Source organism: Lipotes vexillifer, unplaced genomic scaffold (assembly GCF_000442215.2).
Source record: "Lipotes vexillifer unplaced genomic scaffold, Lipotes_vexillifer_v1.1 scaffold415, whole genome shotgun sequence".
NCBI lineage: Eukaryota > Metazoa > Chordata > Mammalia > Artiodactyla > Lipotidae > Lipotes > Lipotes vexillifer.
In genome coordinates, this window is record NW_006774345.1 from 2509121 (window position 1) to 2528867 (window position 19747).

Sequence of the window (19747 nt, forward strand, 5' to 3'; positions counted from 1 at the left end):
TCTTTCCCTTCTCACAGTTTATGGACAGCCAAATTATCCATCCTCTCCGCCCCTTCTCCAGGCATGCATTTTTTTTTTCCTCTCCTGGTGGCAAGGGAGAGTAACACTTAATTTCTGCTTATTAGGAGTTGGTCTCAGGATGGTTCACTTCCCCAGGGGAGAGCTTGTGTATTGGGCGATGCAGTAATCACATTCGTGATTCATCTCAGTGCTATGACAAATGGCAGGCCCTCAGAAATTAGCACTGCATTTAAGCACAGCCGCAGAATTGGAAGATTGCTTCTGGGCATGCTGCATGATTTTTCCATGTTCCAAAGTGTGTGCTTTAATGATTCATTAATTAGAAGCTTTTGTCTGAACCAGTTAGCCCATCATTAACTGGTGCATGTTTCACCCAGCGAACTTAAGGCAACTGCTGTTTTACTTTGATTCCTCTGGTGAAGCCTGCATGATGTGGACCCCCATTGCCTTCTCTCTCTTATTACTGGTCAGCCTATACATTCACCTGGCCATGCCAATAATGGCAGGCTTGCATGTCCTCGGCATAAAGGGAGATCTTAATCGACCTCAAGGGAATCTGGGAGAGAAAAGAATTATGAGGCCAAAAGGAATTATGGTTGCTTCTGTTTGCCTCGCACAGAGTAGGTGCTTAGCAAACATTTGAACTTTGTGTGGTTTTATTACTTTGCGAAATCAGATTTGATAGTGGGGGAGGGAGTGAAAAAAATCTAAGAAAATTAGTATTTATTCCCTAAGTTTGGAAAGAAAGATATTTGGTATTAATTCAACAACTCAGGCCAAGGTAGATGTCTTTGTCCAACCTGAACCCATATGTTCAGTTCAATTTGGTTCAAAAGCATTTATTGAGCCTGTATTACGTGCCATACCAAGAAATGTGCTGCATACTGGGAATAGAAAGATGATCCCTTGAGAATCCCCTAGTCATAAGGAGAGCCAGTTATGAAATACACCATTTAAACATGTCAGGTGTGCTTCTAGTAGTACTTCCTAGAGTTGCTGAGGCTAGAGTTTGCTCTCGAATGTAAAGAAGAATTAGCCAGGCAAAAATAGCTTTTGTCACGTGTGTGGTTTGGCCTACTTTTCAGACATTATTGAATTGCCAGTGCTTTCAAAACTGAAGGTTGATTTTTACTTCTCAGTGTTGCATTCTGGCAGCTTCCTTGAGCATGCAGACCCTCTAAATAAATGCGATCCTCAAGTAAAGTTATGTTTACTGACCACTCAGCTCATTCTACTGAAAGGTAGGCTCCGTATTCTCTGAAAGGAAGAATGCCCATGGGTTCAGCACTATCTTCAAAGTCCCACCTGGATCTTATTCAACACGCTTTCTTGGTATTCACAGTCAACTACAGTCTATATCAGGGGTCAGCAAACCCTTTCCATAAAGGAACAGATAGTAAATATTTAAGGTTTTGCAGGATAGACAGTCTCTATCACAACTATTCAATACTGCTTTTATAGCTTGAAAGCAGTTATAGAATATATGTAAATGAATGGGTGTGACCGTGTGCTAGTAAAACTATATAAAAACAGGAAGAGGGCTGGATTTGGCCCCTGGGTCATAGTTTGCTGATGATACAGCATTAAAAAATATATCTGGCTATTATTTTGTGGTCAAGAAGCATTTTAAAATTTTAGGTAAATATCAGAACTTCAGATATTGAACACTAAAACTAGGAGTCTAAAGTCATTTTAAAATTCCTCTTATGCAGTGTCTACTTTATATAAAATACTATCTAAGGGATGAGGATACAAAGAAGTGAAACTTGGTGCTTACTCTGAAGAAGCTTATAAGCTAGCAGGAAGGTATCTCCTACAGATGAGGAAACCGAGACCCTCAGAAATGACTTGCTCTTGGTTAGACAGTAGCAAAGTCAGGACTCAGAATCAGGCCTTTGTGAGTTCAGGCCTCTTTCCAGCACAGTACTTTGTCTGAGGGGTGAAGATCCTTGAGTCATAATGGAGTCTATGAGGAGGAAGACAGGATGTATGATTCATCGAGGTTCTCATGTTTTTGAACCTTTGCTTCAACAGCCTGCTAGAAATAATTGAAAGAAGAAACTGAAGCTGTTTCCTTAACAATGCTTAGAGTCAGGCCATGCGTGGCTCGTGCTAACAAGAGAATCACCCGACTTCCCTTGCTGCTGGGAGTTCACCACTCACTGTATGTTCACTGAAGGCATCTGCCAGACTTCAAAAGAGTTTTGTTGTCATTGGCAGAAGAATCTCCACCTTGCCTAAGGTCTTTGTAATGCTCACAGATAGAAAAACAAAGATGTATCATTGATAAAAAGCTGAAGAAGTCACTGGGACAATTATTCTATAGTATTTTGACATGAATTCAGATAACAAATGTAATACAACAGCCAAATCAACAGTCTTTCTGCATTCTCATTATTGCAGCATTTGATAATACTCTTTGCCACACTCTTTTTGAGAAATTCTCTTCCATGACACAGAACTCTCTTTTTCTAAAATGGAGATTTTCCCAAAGAACAGTCCTGAGCCCTCTACCATTTTGGATTCTTTATTCTGTCTTTCAGCTCTGCTTGCTTTTAGAACTTTAGCTCTTACCTCTGCTTGAAGAAACAGGAAAGAAAGAGAAGGAGAAAATTTATTTGGTACTTGAAGTTTTCTAAGCATCTAGAGATAGAAAACAAAAATCTTGCCTTCAAGCATTTCATAGTGTAATGGAGACAGAGAGACAAAAAAAAGGAATGACTCTACAGATGGCACAGCTAGTAGAGGTATGCACAGGGGTAAGAGGTAGATAGCTGGGGTGTGGAGTGGCAACTGTGAAGGTTTCCAGAAGAGGGACAGCTGTGCTGAATACAGAAATCTGAATATGGACGATCAGAGTGAAGGAATTTGACCCCCTTTAAGACTGAATTTGCTGCTCCTCAGTGGTTATCCAACTGTGACAACTCTGATACCAGCTCGTTACTGCCCATTTCCCTAATGCTTCCCTGACTAGATCAAAGCTTCTGGAAGTCAAGGATGGGCCTTGTTCATCATTGCATCTTCAGCATCTGAAGATGGGGTCCAGTAATATTTGCTGAGGAATACAAATGATCATTCCTACTTTACCACTGAGAAATGAGTCTCAGCAATTGAAAATAAATTTATTTATGACCGAACATGGAGTATTAGGAGATGTGGACATTTAAACACCTTTTTTGCTTCAATTCACCTAATATGACATCTCAGGCCCTAGCTTCACTCCCTAGCTTCAATTCCATGTTTCCCATCCTTTTTTACGTTCTCTCTGGATGTACTACCTCAAACTCAGCATGGCCAGAATAGAACTCAATTTTCTCCAGACTGGAGACGATTCTTTCTTTCTCTATGATATCAATATGTGTGGTATCAATACCCATTTTCTTGTGTTCTTAGACTCTAGGGTGTGGGAGTTAATTAAATAAGAAAATAGAAGGCAGGAGTTATTTAGCTGACAGAATATGATAATTCTGGCACATGGCTTCTCCCATGCCATGATGATTAGCTCTCAGTGTTGATCACACCTTACTCTAGAGCAGCACCATCCACTAAATGTGGGCCACAAATGTAAACCACATGTGCTATTTTACATTTATTCATAGCCATATTAAGAAAAGTAAAAAGAAACAGAAAAAAAAGAAAAATAAATAGGTGAAATTGATTTTAAGAGCACATTTTATCAATAGCTCAACAGCCATATATGACTAGTGACGATGTACTCCTAGATGCTCTTCACAAGGAATTTATAAGCTACAAAATAACATTATATTTCCACGTCTTCCCCCATAATTTGCACCCCCCTTTTAATTCAATATCTTTACTACTCAACTCCAACTGATTGGAAGGCACGTGTTTTCAGGGGACGTTAGTAGCAATGCCGAGGAGGGAAGCTATCAGGAAAAGAGATAAATGCTGCATTTCTAGCTCTTTTTCTTGATGCATTTGTGATCTGTAAAATCCCAAATGTATTGGGACATGTTTACAGAGGTGACATGTTTATAAGAGTGATGTGTTTACGAGAGTTCCGTGGTTTTCAGATCTCCAGTCTAAGATGTGGAGGACATTCATTTAATAGAAGTGAAGAGAAGTCATGATGAAGCCTTTGACTATCAAAGTCATTTGCTTAGAGATGCTCTCCCTGAGTAGACTGGAATGATGGGAGAAGTTTAAATGTTTTCTGCTTACTTTATATTTACTGCTTCTTCCATGTAACTATGTAAGGTTATTAATACATGTCCTAACACAATATTTATTAACCACCTACTAGTCCTTGTCTTCAAAGTATTTCCTGTATCCTAAACTCAGAACCATAATGTTTTTTGAGTTTTTTCTCTCCTCTCTCCAATTGGAAACCAAATCCTGTAAATTCTTTATTCATAGACTTGCTTGCATCCTCTTTCTTCTGTTTATTCTTAAAGCTACTTTGTGGCCCTCAACTTTATCACTTCACAGTTTGACCAATGCAATGATCTCCAAAATGACTGCTATCTCAAGATTCTTTTTGCTTCATATTCCCTTTCATCATTAAATCAATCTTTCTAAGAGACTACTTTGAGAACATTTCCCTCCCTCAAATTGGTCTTTACCTAATGAAAACAAAAACTAAAACCTCCAATCTCCTCACTTTATAAATAAAGACATTTAAACTGATTAATAGGAAGTCACTTATCCAGAACCACATAATTTAAAAACGGAAGAGCTGGATTTAAACCCAGGCTTCCTGATTTGTTAGTCTTAAATGCTTTCTACTACACATCCTGCCTGTAGCATAATGTCCAAGCTCTTTCACCTTTATTCCAGGCTTCGCCCCATTTAAGTCCTATCTATCCTGCCAATCTTTATTCTAACTCTCATACCTAAACTTGTCAACACATTATTCCTCAAAAAGCCATTTATCCAGCCAGTGTAAAAATGTTTATTGGACATGTCATGAATAAGACATTCTGTTATATGCCTGAAGGGACTATCTTCACAGGCTGTGTGGGAGATAAGGCTGGCAAGGTAGGTGGAGGCCAAGCACTGACAATATTGAAAGTCAGGCTAGGAGCTTGACATTTAATTCATTAAACGGGGTCATACAACAGACAGTTTTCGATTAAGAGTGTGAGATGACAAATCTGGCAGAGTATGCAGAACACATCAAAGTCAGCAGAGCTTGGAGTAGCCTTGAGATTGCAAAGTGGTATCTCATAGAAAGAATAAAGCGTAGAGGTGGTTTTTGTTTGGCTCACATGTTTTGTGTGTGTGTGTGTGTGTGTGTGTGTGTGTGTTGTTAAACAAAATTAGTTGCTAATGTTTAAAAATTAGTTTACATAAAAATCAATATTTTAGAATTCTCTTTAAAAGTTACATAATCTGGATGTGTTCCCACATGGCAAGAATCAGAAAGTGTTGCTAGGAAGCTGACTAATTTAGACAGGGCATGCTCTTGCTGGCTGGATTCACTCCTGTATGTTACTTGCCTAAAATTTTAGGCATTGAGACTGAGATTCGTCCACTAGAAGTAGGACTATTGGTGATAAGGACTGAGCTAGAGAGTAGCATCAGAAATATCGATGACGGATTGAGTCAAGAAAAAAAGAGAGAGAGAATACTGATATGATTTGCATATGCTTGCAGTATTCTTTAAGGCTTACCTTGGGCACACTCTCATACACTGGCTAAGTTCAATACGTCTTCTCTCTATGAGCATCCCTTATGCCTACCACTGCCGTCTACATTCTTTTCTAATGATCTGTTTATGTGTAGTCTCCTTCTAGATTACTTAACAAATAGTGGTCCCTTTGGCAACACCATCTAAAAGAAAAATTAACTAAAAAAATTAGAGAAAAATTGGCATTTAAATGTAAGAAATAAAACTTCAGATATATTAAAAGAAATTTTAGGAAAATACTTGTGGGAAAATAGTTTTGGGAAAGAAGAAAGCTTACTGACCAAGTCTTGAAAAGCAGAGTCACAAAAAGGGAGATCTTAACTACTTTAAGTAAAATACATTTTTACAACAAAAACATTGCAAACAAAATTTAAAAAACTAAATGACAGACAAAAAGTTTTTGTGGCACATCTGACAGATAAAGGGTGACTCTTCTTGAGTATATAAAGAATATCTATAAATTGGTAAGAAAAATGGTAAATTACACAACATGTATTTTAAACGCTGACAAAACATCAACTTACAGAAGAAACCCAACTAATCAATAAAAGCTGCTCAATTTTATGAGTGGTCAGGCAAAGGCAAAGTAAAGCAACAATCAAATAACACTTTTTGCTCTTCAAATTGCAAAAATTAAAAAAAAAGATGTAACATCTAAGTGCTGATGAGGACACAGAGAAATGTCACTTTCATACATCACCGATGGGAGGATAAATTGCTACTGACTTTTGCAAAATAATATGGAAATGTGTACTAAATTAAAAATGAATACACCTTTTGGGCCAGTAATTCCACATTTGATAATCTGTCTTATAAAAATGACAGCACCTGTGCATAAAGATGTGTGTACAAGGATATTGCCTATAGCTTTATATGACATGGTAAAACATTGGAAACTTGAATGTCCATCAACAGGGGAATGGTAGAATAAATTATGGTATGTGGCATAGTAGATAATATTAAATGAGAAATACTGAGGAAAATAGATAAATGATTGATAGATAGAGTGATGTACTTACAAAAATAAATGATAAACTCCAGTTTGGTGTGTGTATGCAGAACATGGAAAACATGGAGGAACGTAGAGGATGATGTGGAAGGAAATATACCAGTTTGTCTAGGTGGGAGTGGGAGAGATTGGTGGAGTGGAGGGAGATTATTTAAACTCTTTCTGGGTCTTCGTACCTTTTTGCTTGTTACAAGTATGTACTCCTTTGTAATTAATAAAAATGAAGAAAATCTAAAATAAATACTTCATTTTATACCCGGGTAGAGGTCCCCTCAAAAAGGGTGGATGGAGTGTGAGGTTGGTGTTAGCAGATGTAAGCTTCTACATATACAATGGATAAACAACAAGGTCCTGCTGTATAGCACAGAGAACTATATTCAATATCCTGTGATAAGCCATAATAGAAAAAAATATTTAAAAATGTATATAAGTATGTATAACAGAATCACTTTACTGTACAGCAGTAATTAACACAACATTGTAAATCAACTATACTTCGATTAAGAAAAAGCACGATTTGTCTGTTTAAATAGAAGAAAAGCCTCATCAGGTTTACTCCCTGTACTAAGACTGTTAGTAATCTTTCATGGAGTATCTTTCTCCCCAAATTACCAAACATGATAAAAATTAACATGTGTAGAGATGGCAATCCACATGGGTGCAGCCACTCCTCCTTGACATGGCTGACCTCCCCACTCATCCCCATGGATCCTGCTGGAGTCCTAGAGTGCTTTCCAACAGTGGTCTTGAGACTGTTGCTACCAATCAATCAGAATGGAAGGTAAAATGATACCCATTTGCCTTTCCTGGTAGAGTAGAAAGAGCATGTATACGGGTCTGAATCACATATTCATCATTATATGACCTGAAAGACATTTAATAAGTCTATCTGAGCTTCAGTTTCCTGAATAAAATTGGTCATTGTCTCCTTGATAGTTTTCTTATGAAGAGTAAGTGAAATCCTATCCTGGCTACAAGGGCCCTTTGTCATCTCTCTACATTTCCTTATATCCAGTTAAAACTTTTGACTTAAAATGGTTACCATTGCTACTTTGCTCTTATTTATGCTTGGTCCTTACATTTGGAATATACTGTTGAGGGGAAGATATTGATTCAGTTTGATCTGGAAAACAATGATTCTTATTTTCTATCCAGTCTATCCATCACCTCTAGAGCAAAGGCACCAGGAGTAGCTCTAATGGTGTCTGCTTTCCCAAAACTTTTGGTCCTAAGTCAGTCTCATCAGTTGTCATATGGTTTCCCCTTTCTGGTCAGCTATCACTCAGATGTTATTCTCATGTTTATTTTGTTTTGACCTTCTCAGCAGATTTTAAATTCTTTAATTTTTTTTTTTTTTTTTTTTTTTTTTTTTTTTTTTTTTTAAAAGATTTTTTTTTTTTTTTTTTTTTTTGCTTGTACTGTATGTACAAAGATTTTGGTAACTGCCTAAAATATACCATGAGGTCTGAATTCCATGGAGCCTACTCTATTGGAGTTAATCAGGGACATGAACCTGTCCAGAACAGAGCCTAGTAAATGTCAGGGTTTCATCCATCCACCCATCCCCTCATCAACCATTTAATGAAGACAAACTTTGTTCTAGACCCCAGAATAGACACTGAGGATTTAATAGTCAACAAGATCAACAAGCTCCGTTCTTTCATGGAGTTTCTAGTGAGAGAAAATGGACAAATAGCTGACATTAAATAAATAAATAATGTGATTTTAAGTATTACTAAGTACTATGAAGAAAAGTAGAGAGGGTCTGAAAAGGAGAAGATTGTCTTGAAGCCAGAAGGTGAAAATGCTTGAATGTGGTGGTTAAATAAGAAGTCTAGAAAATCGGAAGTCAGCAAGATTGGAGGAATGATCAGATCTCAGGTGATTGATGGTAACAGAGTGGCCAGCAGAAAACACTGAAATGGGCCAGGTACAGAGGAATGCTTACCCTCTGTCTCTATTTTAGCTTCTATCTGGGAAGGAACTTCTCTCAGGATTTGGGCCAATAGGTTGGTGGGTGTGATGAAAATGACTGCATCTAATTAAGTAAAGCCTACAGGAATGGTAAGAAGGACTTTCTTTCCAAATTGTACCTAACCTATAACATACTTGGCATGTTTTCATAATTTCGTTAATTTCCAAGAAAGTAGATCAAAGCTTAGGTATGATTATTTCACAAAAGTAAAAAGAAAAAAAAATTCCCTTCCTCTGCAGGTGTCAGAATGAAGCCCCTTACAAATTCTTACACAGATTACAGACATCAGCACAATGCTTAGGCAATATGATTAAACTGCAGAAACAAATTAGGTGCAATTAAACATTTTCAACTCTCCCACATACCTGAAACCAAAGCTGTGAAAAAAGGGCGTATCTCATGTAATTAATTGCCGAGAAGTATTTAATAACTTCTCCTCTGCTACATTTAACATGAGGTATGAATGTCTTGTTTTCGACTTAGTCACCATGTTCCCTGGAGTCATGGGCATGTTTCTGCGGCCTACTAAAGGAAAAACCCCAAAGTACATCTTATTTAATTTGCAACTCTTGCCACACCACTTCACACCTGAATTCTTTATGCTTTGGGTACACGGTAATAGAACCACAATGCACTGTAGTAACATCTACTTTATAGGCAGAACTTTCATCCACCCAGTTTCCTTTTTTTTTTTTTTTTTTTTTTTAAAAACCATTGCTTTTAATTTCCAGGTGTTCCTTTTTGTTCTGTGTCTCCCCTATTCACCCCGCTTTTTTTTTTTTTTTTTTTTTTTTTTGTAAAAGCATTTGGCTGACTGTCTCAAAATGACAGCAACCAGACTTCTCTCTGTAGCCTGACAGGTCAAGGACCCTGCTGAATTCAGGAAAAGATGGCTTTTTGCCTCATTTTCTAGAACAGAATGGAAACTCCTTTAAGGTTAAGATTCTCTAGGGAAAAACACTGTATTAAAAATATTAACTCTTAAGAAGTGTAGGTGCCCGGCATCTTACAAAGTGTGTAATGTCGTGGGCCAGCCTTCTCCCCAAGGCCCATTCCACCTCTTAAACATATTTAGAACAGGAGGCATTGATAGAAACTTTATCTTTAAACAAAAAGTATCCAAATATGTAACAGACAGGATGGTGGACAAATGTCAATTATAGTTGCCAAAATTTGCAAAGGCAGATGTCCTTGGCTTTGGATTTAGCTAGATGACAGTGGAAATGGGTGTGTTACTTGCATTTAAGGAAGGATTGGCTGAGCCAGTTGGGTTAGGTCTGAAGATTCTGCTGGTGAGGAGTTAACATGTCCAATTTCTGACAGAAAGGGAGTGAATACCAGCTTCAAAGGTAGGAGGAACCTTTTAAAATTGAGATTTCCAAACCTAAACTAAAAAAAAAAATTGCCTTAAAACTATAAAAAAGAAAAGAGATGAATTTTATTTTGTGCCTTAAGATAAATTGAGTTTCCGCATCCCAATGCATCTGTGTAACTCTGGGAGCTATTTGTTAACTATCCGACTTAAACAATATAACAAATACAGTCAGATGATATATACTCTACCTCAGCACAGATGATCAGGAAGTGAAAACTTTATGTACTTTGTTGGTATTTTGTTTTCTCTCCATTTATCAGCTTTTTTGGCTTTCAATTTGGTCCACCTGCTGTTGCCCTATTCAGGACACACTGCCTCAGAGCCCCTCCCCTCTGTTCCAACACAAATTCTCAATAGAGACTTCGATTTATCATGTGGTTTGGTCTCACGATCGCCTCCCGGACCATCCTGTTTTTTTCTGGTCTTGGACAGGGACTGATTTTTGTGTTTGGAAATAATCCAGCAGAGAACAAACCTCCCAAATTCTCCAAAGAATATATCCTTTCTCTATGTTTTCCTCCAGAAGCGTATCAGGGGAAGTTCAGGAGAAATGATCTCTGCTTTCAGAGGGTTGAGATTGATGTCCATTTCCCAGAGCAGGAGGGGGTTTCTCCTGTGTGTCTCAGGTTGTGTGAGGAAAGGTGAGTTCTTATCACTTGGCATTTAAAAGCTCAGTGAAGTGTACGGGAAAAGAGGCATTTAGAAGGGCTATTTTAAGATACCAGGCCTGCTCTTTATCATTAAGACTTGAAATCTTCATGTATTCATCGCTTCTCCTGAGAAACCCAATTTGTGGGTGCAGAAGGACAAACTTGCTGGAGATTTTGAGGGTTCTTCCTCAATTGATACAGTTTTAGAATTTGCAGTTTTGAGTTGCAGACCACCAAGCAGTCACCCTGGATTACTTCTTGCTTGGGCTGGCTCCCCTGGGGTTATTGATCCCCAAATTCTGACTGGCATAAGAATTGCCTAGGGATTTCATTAACAGCTTAGGTTTCTCACCCCACTCCCAGAAATTTTGATTCTGTTGGCCTGGAATAAGGCCCAGAAATTTATAATACAAAAAGATGTTTTAAAAATCCCTAGGTGACTAATGCTTTGTATAGCCAGGTTGGGGAGGCCATCGCTCTTGTCACGCTAACCAGCTTGTTTTGGAACTGAACCCTGACCTTAGCCTCATTAGTACCGCACGCTGGATACCGCAGCTAACTGGTTCCATTTGGGAATATGTAACCTTGTCTCTGATCTTGCTAGAGGGCATCGATGTGAGAAAATAACCCTTAGTACTATTTGTTAGCATGGCTCAATGTGTGATTTCAATACTGCCCTTTAGTTTCCCATTACATAATTTCAAAAAGTGTTTTAATCTTCAAGACGATATCTACATTTGAGTGGAGATAAAAGGGAAGCCTAGATAAAAAAATGTCTTTCCTAGTAAGAATGGTTTTACACATTTTAATGCTTCTCAGAAAATCCGTATTTAAATCTTTTTATCCAACTTTTATCCAAGCAGAAATTATACATCTTTTAATGATTTACCACAACTTTTAGAAAGAAATGTCCTTATTATTTTTTTAATATTTTTCCCTAGGTTAGTATGAGGGATAATAGGTCTTGGACAAAGGCTGTGCACAGTGTGTTTGTGTAAATAAAGTCATTAAACTCTGTTAAATTTTTTTCAAAGGCAGGCAGACCTCTTCCAACTGTGAGGTCATCTCATTGTTTGCGACAATGGATGTTTCATACTGGGCTCGTTTTTTGCACCTCTTATGACTAATATCACTGGAGAAAATCAAAGAATAAAGGGGTAACTTTGTATCAAGATGAAACTTATGAAAAAGGATAAAGGGTCAAGAAAAAACCCTCAAAACTCTATCCCTTAAAAAGGGCAAAAAATTTTAATGGGCCAGTTGATTTATCTAAGTCTACCTGGAACACATTAACCAAGTGGTTTACTGAGTAATCTCTCTCAGGCAGGAACATGGTAGAAATTCTGAAAAGAATTTGGGAGTTTAGGAAAGCTCTGTGCTCAGTGAAGCTGAGCTAGGCCCCAGGCTCCAGATGGAAGCAATACACCCTGATTAGAATCGATGCCAAAAGAGATAAGGAAATGTTCCTGAGTGCTGTACTTCTGTGCTCTGGGTCACTGGTTTCTCAGACTTCAGTGTGCATGAGAGTCCCCTGGGAAGCTTGTTAAAAATGTAGATTCCTGTCACCATCCACTGAGATCTTGATTCATTAGGCCTGGAACCAACAAATAATTATTTTAATTAGCTAGCCCTGTGATTGAGATCACACTTTCAGGTATACTGCTCTAGATAATGTATTTGGTGAAAATAAAATCAGATTTAAAAGTAAATGTTTTCCCCATTTGACATGACTGTTGTAGAAAATATGGAAACTTCAGAAAAACAGAAAAAAAAGAAAACGACTCTTCAACTGCCCCTAATTTGAGCAATCCATGATGTTGTCTGCTAAGATCTCTCCTCTGCTCCTTTTTTGCAAACTCCAGTGGATTTCCCTCCCTGGGCTTCCCCAGTTAACACCTTTGTTACTCTTTGTTTTATATGTTTGGATGCTAGTACCTCTCATAAATCTTCAGCTTTACTTTGACTAGTCCCACTTAGATGTCCTACTATCATCTCAAACCAATTCCATTTTTTTTACCATCAAAATTGACTCCATTCAATATTCTCCCCAACAAATGCTAGAAGCTTTTCTAGTACATTTTTTTTACATTGTTGTTTCCTAACCAGTTGCTAAGTTGTCCTAACTCGTTCTTCCCAAATGCAATCACTCTTTCTAACCCAGGAAGACATCAGGTGTTGTGTATTTGTGCATCTGTACTGACTTTGAATTGTAGAATTTTTTCCCCTCTACCTCTGTCCTGAGCCCCCTAGGTACTCACCATCACCTGACCACTGTGTCCTGACTACTGGACCTCCCAAACAACCTTGTACCATACACCAGACTCTGCTTCATGGGCCCTCCAGAACCCCTGCTCAGCCAGCTTCTCTTCTGGCTGGTCAATATCCATGCTGCACAGGTTGTTAAATATACTGGTCATCACTCTTACTTTAGTTCATTCTTGTAGCCCACTCTAAAAGAACCCTTTTGACCTAAGCTACTATACCCGTGATTCATCTACACTTCCTAAATTCAGCCTCTCTGTACTTGAGTTATTTCATATATCACTACCACATCTACCTTCCTAAAAATCTGTTTTCATCATCTCCCCTGATTAGAAAACTTATTAGAATGCTTATCTAACTCAATTCCATAAACTCGCAAGAACTTACTATGTGATAAGCACCAACCATCTTGGGCACTGGGAAGTTACAAAGATCACACTACCTGGTCAGTAGATAGAAAATTTAAGAAGTTTAATATGAAGACCAATAAAGATGGGAGAAGGTGGAATGCAATAAGAAAAGAGACACAGGATACTATGTAATTCAACTGAAAACTTTTGTTCTTAATGTCATCTAATGTTATTGGGGAGTTGGGTGCTTGCCTTACTCTATAGCTCGGGAGTCTCTTTCCTGTTTTCTCATGGCCTCTTGTCTCCTTGTGTCCCACTAACACCCATACTTTCCCCTGCTACCTCCATTATTTGACCCTTTTTTTCCCATGGAAACAACCACAGTTTCATTGAGTAATCAAATTTCTTAGACAAAAGGGAGATTAAATTTTTCTTTATCTTTGAATCTTCTTGTCAGTTGTAGTGGGTATGCTGCCCGTTGTGTTTTAGAGCTTGTTATGTATTGAAAAAGACTGAAAGTATTTACTTTTTATTTTACTTTTTCTATTATACAAATAAATTTAAAATTGCCTTTGTCCCACCAACAAAAGAAAAATACCCTTTGCATTTTAATCTATTTTTGGTTTTATTTCTATGCGTATTTCTACAAGTATGAGATTATGAAAACATATTATTTTATATCTGGTTAAAATTAGCATTATAAGATAAGGATTCTCCTGTTACTGAAATTGATTTGAAAGTATAATTATTGCCATCATAATATTCCCTCATACTTCAAATCACTTAGTCATTTCTCACTGTTGTATATTTAGGTTGTTTCAATTTTTACTACTATTATAAACAATGCTCTATTATCTGCAATAAACATTATTGTACATAAAGCTATGTCTCATATTACTGTAATATACATTCCAAGAAGTGGATTTATGAGATGTTTAAATGGTTTAAGCTTCTTACAAAATATAGCCAAATTACTTTCCAAAGGATAGTTTTAAATCAATTTTTACTGCTGCCAATTAGAAAGTCATCTTACCACATCGCTCCACAACAGTATTATTTTAATGTTAACTGAATAAGGAAAAACTGTTTCATTTTTTCTTTGATGACTATTCAAATTGAATATTATTTTTCATGTCCGATAACCAGTTGTCTTTTTTAGGATTACTATAATATCAGTACAAGTACTAATGACTCTATCATGAATCAAGGTCGAAAATGAATGCCCGAGGCAGTTGAAAGAGGGTGCAGCTGGGAGTCAAGAGATGAAAGTTTTTTTCTTTAATGCCAATTACTAGCTGTTGACCGCAGACAAATGACTTCACCTGTCTTTTCCTGGGTGTAATATGGGAATGATTTGTTATTATAGATATCATGAGGATTAAATGAGAGAATTGATGTGTAAGTGTTTGGAAGAAAAATTAGAAATGATATAAAAATGTAAGTTGATTTTATTTTTGCCTCTTCAATTGGTTGACTACAAAACATATCACTGGCCTATTTGGGATGAAATATGACAGCCACATTAATTCTATTTTTGCCTACATTTCTTGGTACCAACTACATGCCAGTGATGCAATAGCTACTGAAGTTAAAATAAATTAGTGAGTCAGGGTCCCAGAACTTGAGAACTGAGAGTCTCGGAGGAGAGAAAGATACTAGAAAATAAAAGACAGACAGACACACAGACACACACACACACACACACACACACACACACACACACATAAGTGTGTGTATGAATAAAATTTAATAAATATTATGTTAAGAATATATAAAACTATTGTGAATACCAAGAAGGGGAGAGAGCAAAATTTGGGGAGTGCATCCATAGAATGAACATTTATGCCTGAAGTAAATAGGACTTCACTATGTAAAGAAAGGAGGGGAGTGACACTACAGGAATGGGGGAACAAAATGCAAAAAGCACTGAGGTGTGAAAGACCAAGAAATATGAGAGATTGATGGTACTGAAAGGTATATGGTGCCTATAGTAGTATAGAGACCCAGAATGTAGAAATCTGGTTATAAAGGTCCTATATATCCTTTTACAGAATTTGCACCTAACCATATTTTAATTTAGTTTTAATGATTAACAATTCCAATTCCTGTTTCAAAATGGCAAATGTTGGCCAAGACCTAGGTACAGCTTTTATATCATAATTAGTATGATTTCCTCTTTTCATGTGGGAGAGTCAATATGAATGCTTTATTAGTGATGGTCTCTGCTTAACTTCAGGAACGAATCGCTAATAAGCATTGTCTCAAATATTCATTTAACAAATATATATTAAGTGCCTACTAAGTACAAGGCAACACACAACATTGTAAATCAACTATACTTCAATAAAATAAAATTAAAATTAGATAAGTACAAGGTACTGGAAATATGGTGAAATTGCCATGCCTTTATGAAGATTACATTCTAGTGGAGAAGATAGTCATTGAACAAGTAAGAAAAATAAGAAAGAAAGGAACTTTAATGAATTCCATGAAGGAAATGGGGATCTTCATTCAAATAGATTTTGAATGCCTAAGCACTGTCATAGGTCCTGGCAATTTAGTGGTACACAAAACAGTCAAGGTTCATATGCTCCTGGACCTTATATCCTGTCCAGTGAGTGAGGAATTAAGAGCGTTAAGGAGGAAGTAAACTTAGATAGGGAGGTAAAGGAAGGTCCCACTATTTAGGCTATTTAAGCTAAGAAATGAAAAATTCAAAGAGCCGGGGAAAGAACATTTACAGACAGTGGAAAGAGCAAATGCAAATGTTTTGAGGCAGGAAATGGCTTAGTTACAGGAACAGAAAGGAGACCAGCATGGGTCTAATACAGTGAAGGAGATGGGAAGTTTAGTGAGACGAGGTAAGAGATGATAAAAAGATCATTCCAACCACCAAGTAGGAAACTGGATTAGAGAAGGGGAAGAGTAGAAGAGGACAATTTATTAGGGTGTTGCTGCTGTCTAATGAGAAATTAGTATGGCTTAGACAGAGGTGTATGGATTTGAATGTATTTTGATGCTATATGTTGTGTGACTTGCTGATGAATTAAATATGGGAATGGAAGGAAAGATAGGAGACAAGGATGTTTTCTACATTTTTAGACTGAACAACTAACGGATGCTGATGTCATTTAATGAGATGTTAAAGACTGGGGAAAATAATAGGTTTTGAGGGGAAAAAGAACCCAAGAACACCATTGTGAGATTCATATAGATGTCCATGTGGAAATTTCAAGTAAGCAGTTAGAAACATGTATTTGTTACTCAGAGGAGAGATTGCTTCTGGTAGACATACATTTAAGGAATCATTATCTTCATAAGTAAATTTAAACCATGTATCTTAGAACTCTAGTCAACAGCTAAAAAGATAGGATGAAGAGAAAAGAAAAGAAGGCTCATAACAAAGCTCAGAGTTGGACACTTGGAGGTAAAGCCAACAATGGAAACTGAGAAAGAACAGGCAGGGACTTAAGAAAAACAAGAGACAGAGGGTTGTCACAGAAGCTATGGAACATGTGTTTTTTGTAGGTTGAATGTTTTCCTCTCCACCACAATACATGCAGTTCAGGTGGGGCTGGTTCTTTCCTAATACAACTGACCCTCCTCACCAACTCTAGGTTGGACATGGCACTAGGTTTGCTCAATTAAGGTTTTACTATGACGTCTGCTAATTCTCACAGGAAAGAGGCATTCCCCCCCCACCCAATTAAGACCAGTAAAGAGAAGGATGATTCATATAAGTCTAGAACAGCTAATAGCCTTCTTTGTTGCCATGTGAGGTGAACCTACCTAACAACCAAGATAACAGCAGAAATGTAAGCTGAGATAGAGAAAAATAAATAGATTTCTGATAATATTGTTTGAACTTCTAGATCCCATGGTGCCTTAAGCTAGCAAGATTCCTTGAACTTCCTGGATAAAGGAGCCAATAAATTCCTTTTGTGTTTAAACAAGTTGGTTTGAGTTGTGTTCCTATTACTTGCAACCAGAAGAGACATGACTATCATAGAAGCCTATGAGAGGAGGTGTTTCAAAAAGGGTGGATTAGTCAACTGTGTGAAAAGCCATCTGAAAGTTGAAAAAGATGAGACGTATTAATTTGATTTGGCAACATGGAATCACTGATGACCTGGATGCGAGGTGCTAGTGCAATGGTCAGACTGGACTGGAAGTCTATCTGGAATGGAAAAAAAACTAAACTGGAGGTGGTTAGATGGAGACAGTGAAGGCGGCAACTTGCTGAAGAAGACTTTCTGTGAAGCAAGGTAAAGAAGTAAGGTGATTGCTGGAAAGGATTATGGTACCAAAGGAGAAGCAAGGAAAATCTGATATTTACCTCTGATCACTCATTTATCAAATCTTTATCAAAGGATAATTATGTGTTAAGCTATTTTAGCCCTTGAAAGATTTTTTAAAAATCTACCATTACCATTCCTTGCACCACTAGGAGTGGTGATGGTAGGCTTTTAAATGAAAATAAAAATGGTATAAGGGAAGTTCACACAGGTGGCAAAGATGTGATTAAAAAAAAGATCATTGTCATCTGTCTGATTCATCATATTTTGTATTTCTGCAAAATTCCACCCCCTAAATTGCCCAAAAATATTTGGTACACATTGAGATGGACCTGTTTCTTCCAAGGAAAGAGGATAATTTTTCTCACTCTGGGATGATACATTCAATGAAGAACTCTTTCAAGTCAGTTAGATCATCTTTTATCAAGTCAGTTATCTTTGGTAAGAAATGGTAACAAACTGCATGAAGCCTCATTTTGAGAAAAAAAATTAGTGCTTATGATGTGCCAGATACTGTGCAAAGAGTGAGAATAAATGAAAACACAGTCTTTGATATCTAAGAAATCAGTATCCAGAATAAATTGCTTACAAATGTACAAATAATTGCTTACAAATGTAAGCAATTCAAAACTTTGATAAGAATCATGATAAAAATAAACACAAGACTTCATAGGAAATCTTCAAAGGGGAATCCACATTACAGTCTGAATCCTTCCAACAGGAAGTGGAGTTTAACTGAGTCTAGAGTGGTGAGTAGGACTTGGGAAAACAACTGATCTCCCTTACTTGGCAGTTTAACTGCTTCTCATAGTATGATCTAGCCTGTTTGCATGCAAAGCTCTTTACATAGTCATACACAGTAAGTGCTCAATATGGGCTGATTTAGCTATCATTAGCTGCAGAGTCCTATCTCTATATAGATATACACAGGTAATAAATTAACATTGGTTAAGAAGAGGCTGGAAATCACTAGTGTGGAAAGAGCTCTGGAGTTTTGCAGATCAAATTTCAAATACTCCTCAGCTGTTTATTAATTCTGGAACAGTATTGGTTTACTAGGGCTGCCATGACAAATACTAACAACTAGGTGGCTAAAATAATAGAAATTTATTTTCTGGAGGCAGAAAATCCAAGATCAAGTTGTCAGCAGTTTTGTTTTCTTCTGAGGCCTCTCTCCTTGGTTTGTAGATGCTCACCTTCCTGCTGTGTCCTCACCTCGTCTTTCCAATGGTGTCTCTTTATGTGTCCAAATGTCCTCTTCTTATAGGGATACCAGATAGGATTAAGGCCTATCCTAACAGCCTCAATAGCTCTCAAACAAATCACCTCTTTAAAGGCCTTATCTCCAATACAAAATATGAATTTGGCAGGGGGGAGGGGGACTCAATTCAGCCCATAACAGTAACCTTGGAAACTCAACATGGTAATCACCCTGAGATTCAGTTTCCTCATCTATAAAAAAGAGAGAGAATAGAGAGCCCTAGATTATGTCTAGATGGATTTCAGAATTGACTGCAGGACAAGTGGCCTGGTGACCACTTCTGTTTTCTACTTGCATAAATTGATATGCATTGGTATTTTCTGGCAAGTGGTAAAGGAGGAGGTTTGTTGTTTGTTTTGGTTTTGATTGTTGAGCTTTGTTGTTTGAGAACAAGGACGGATCTGAAAGCCAGTGTCCCCTTGAATTTGCAAGTCCTGGTAGAAAGGCTGAGTGATTTCTTTGAGACTCTGGGTATAGGCAGTCCTCCTTTGAGACCCAAGGGCAAACTTCTATATATCACTGGGGAGAGGGCTATTCTTTCCATTTTTGTAAAAAAATAACATTGCTTTTTCATTTCCATTAAATTTCAATCTATCAGTCAGATTTGCTGCATAATAAACATCCCCCAAATCTCAGTGGTTCACAAAAATGAACGTTTATTTCTTGCTCAAGTTATACATCTGCATTTGTGAGTGAGATGTAGTTGCCGTGGCTCTGTTTGGCTCTGCTTGGCTCAGTTCTATGTGTCTTCTTCTTTCTGCCCCCTTATGGGACATGCCATTTTCAGAGCAGTGAGGGAAGAGCAAGAATGGAGACAGGTGATGTCTCCTGAATCTTCTGCTCAGATGTGGCAAACATCTGTGTCTTCTCACAGGCCACTGGCCAAAGCAAGTCTAATG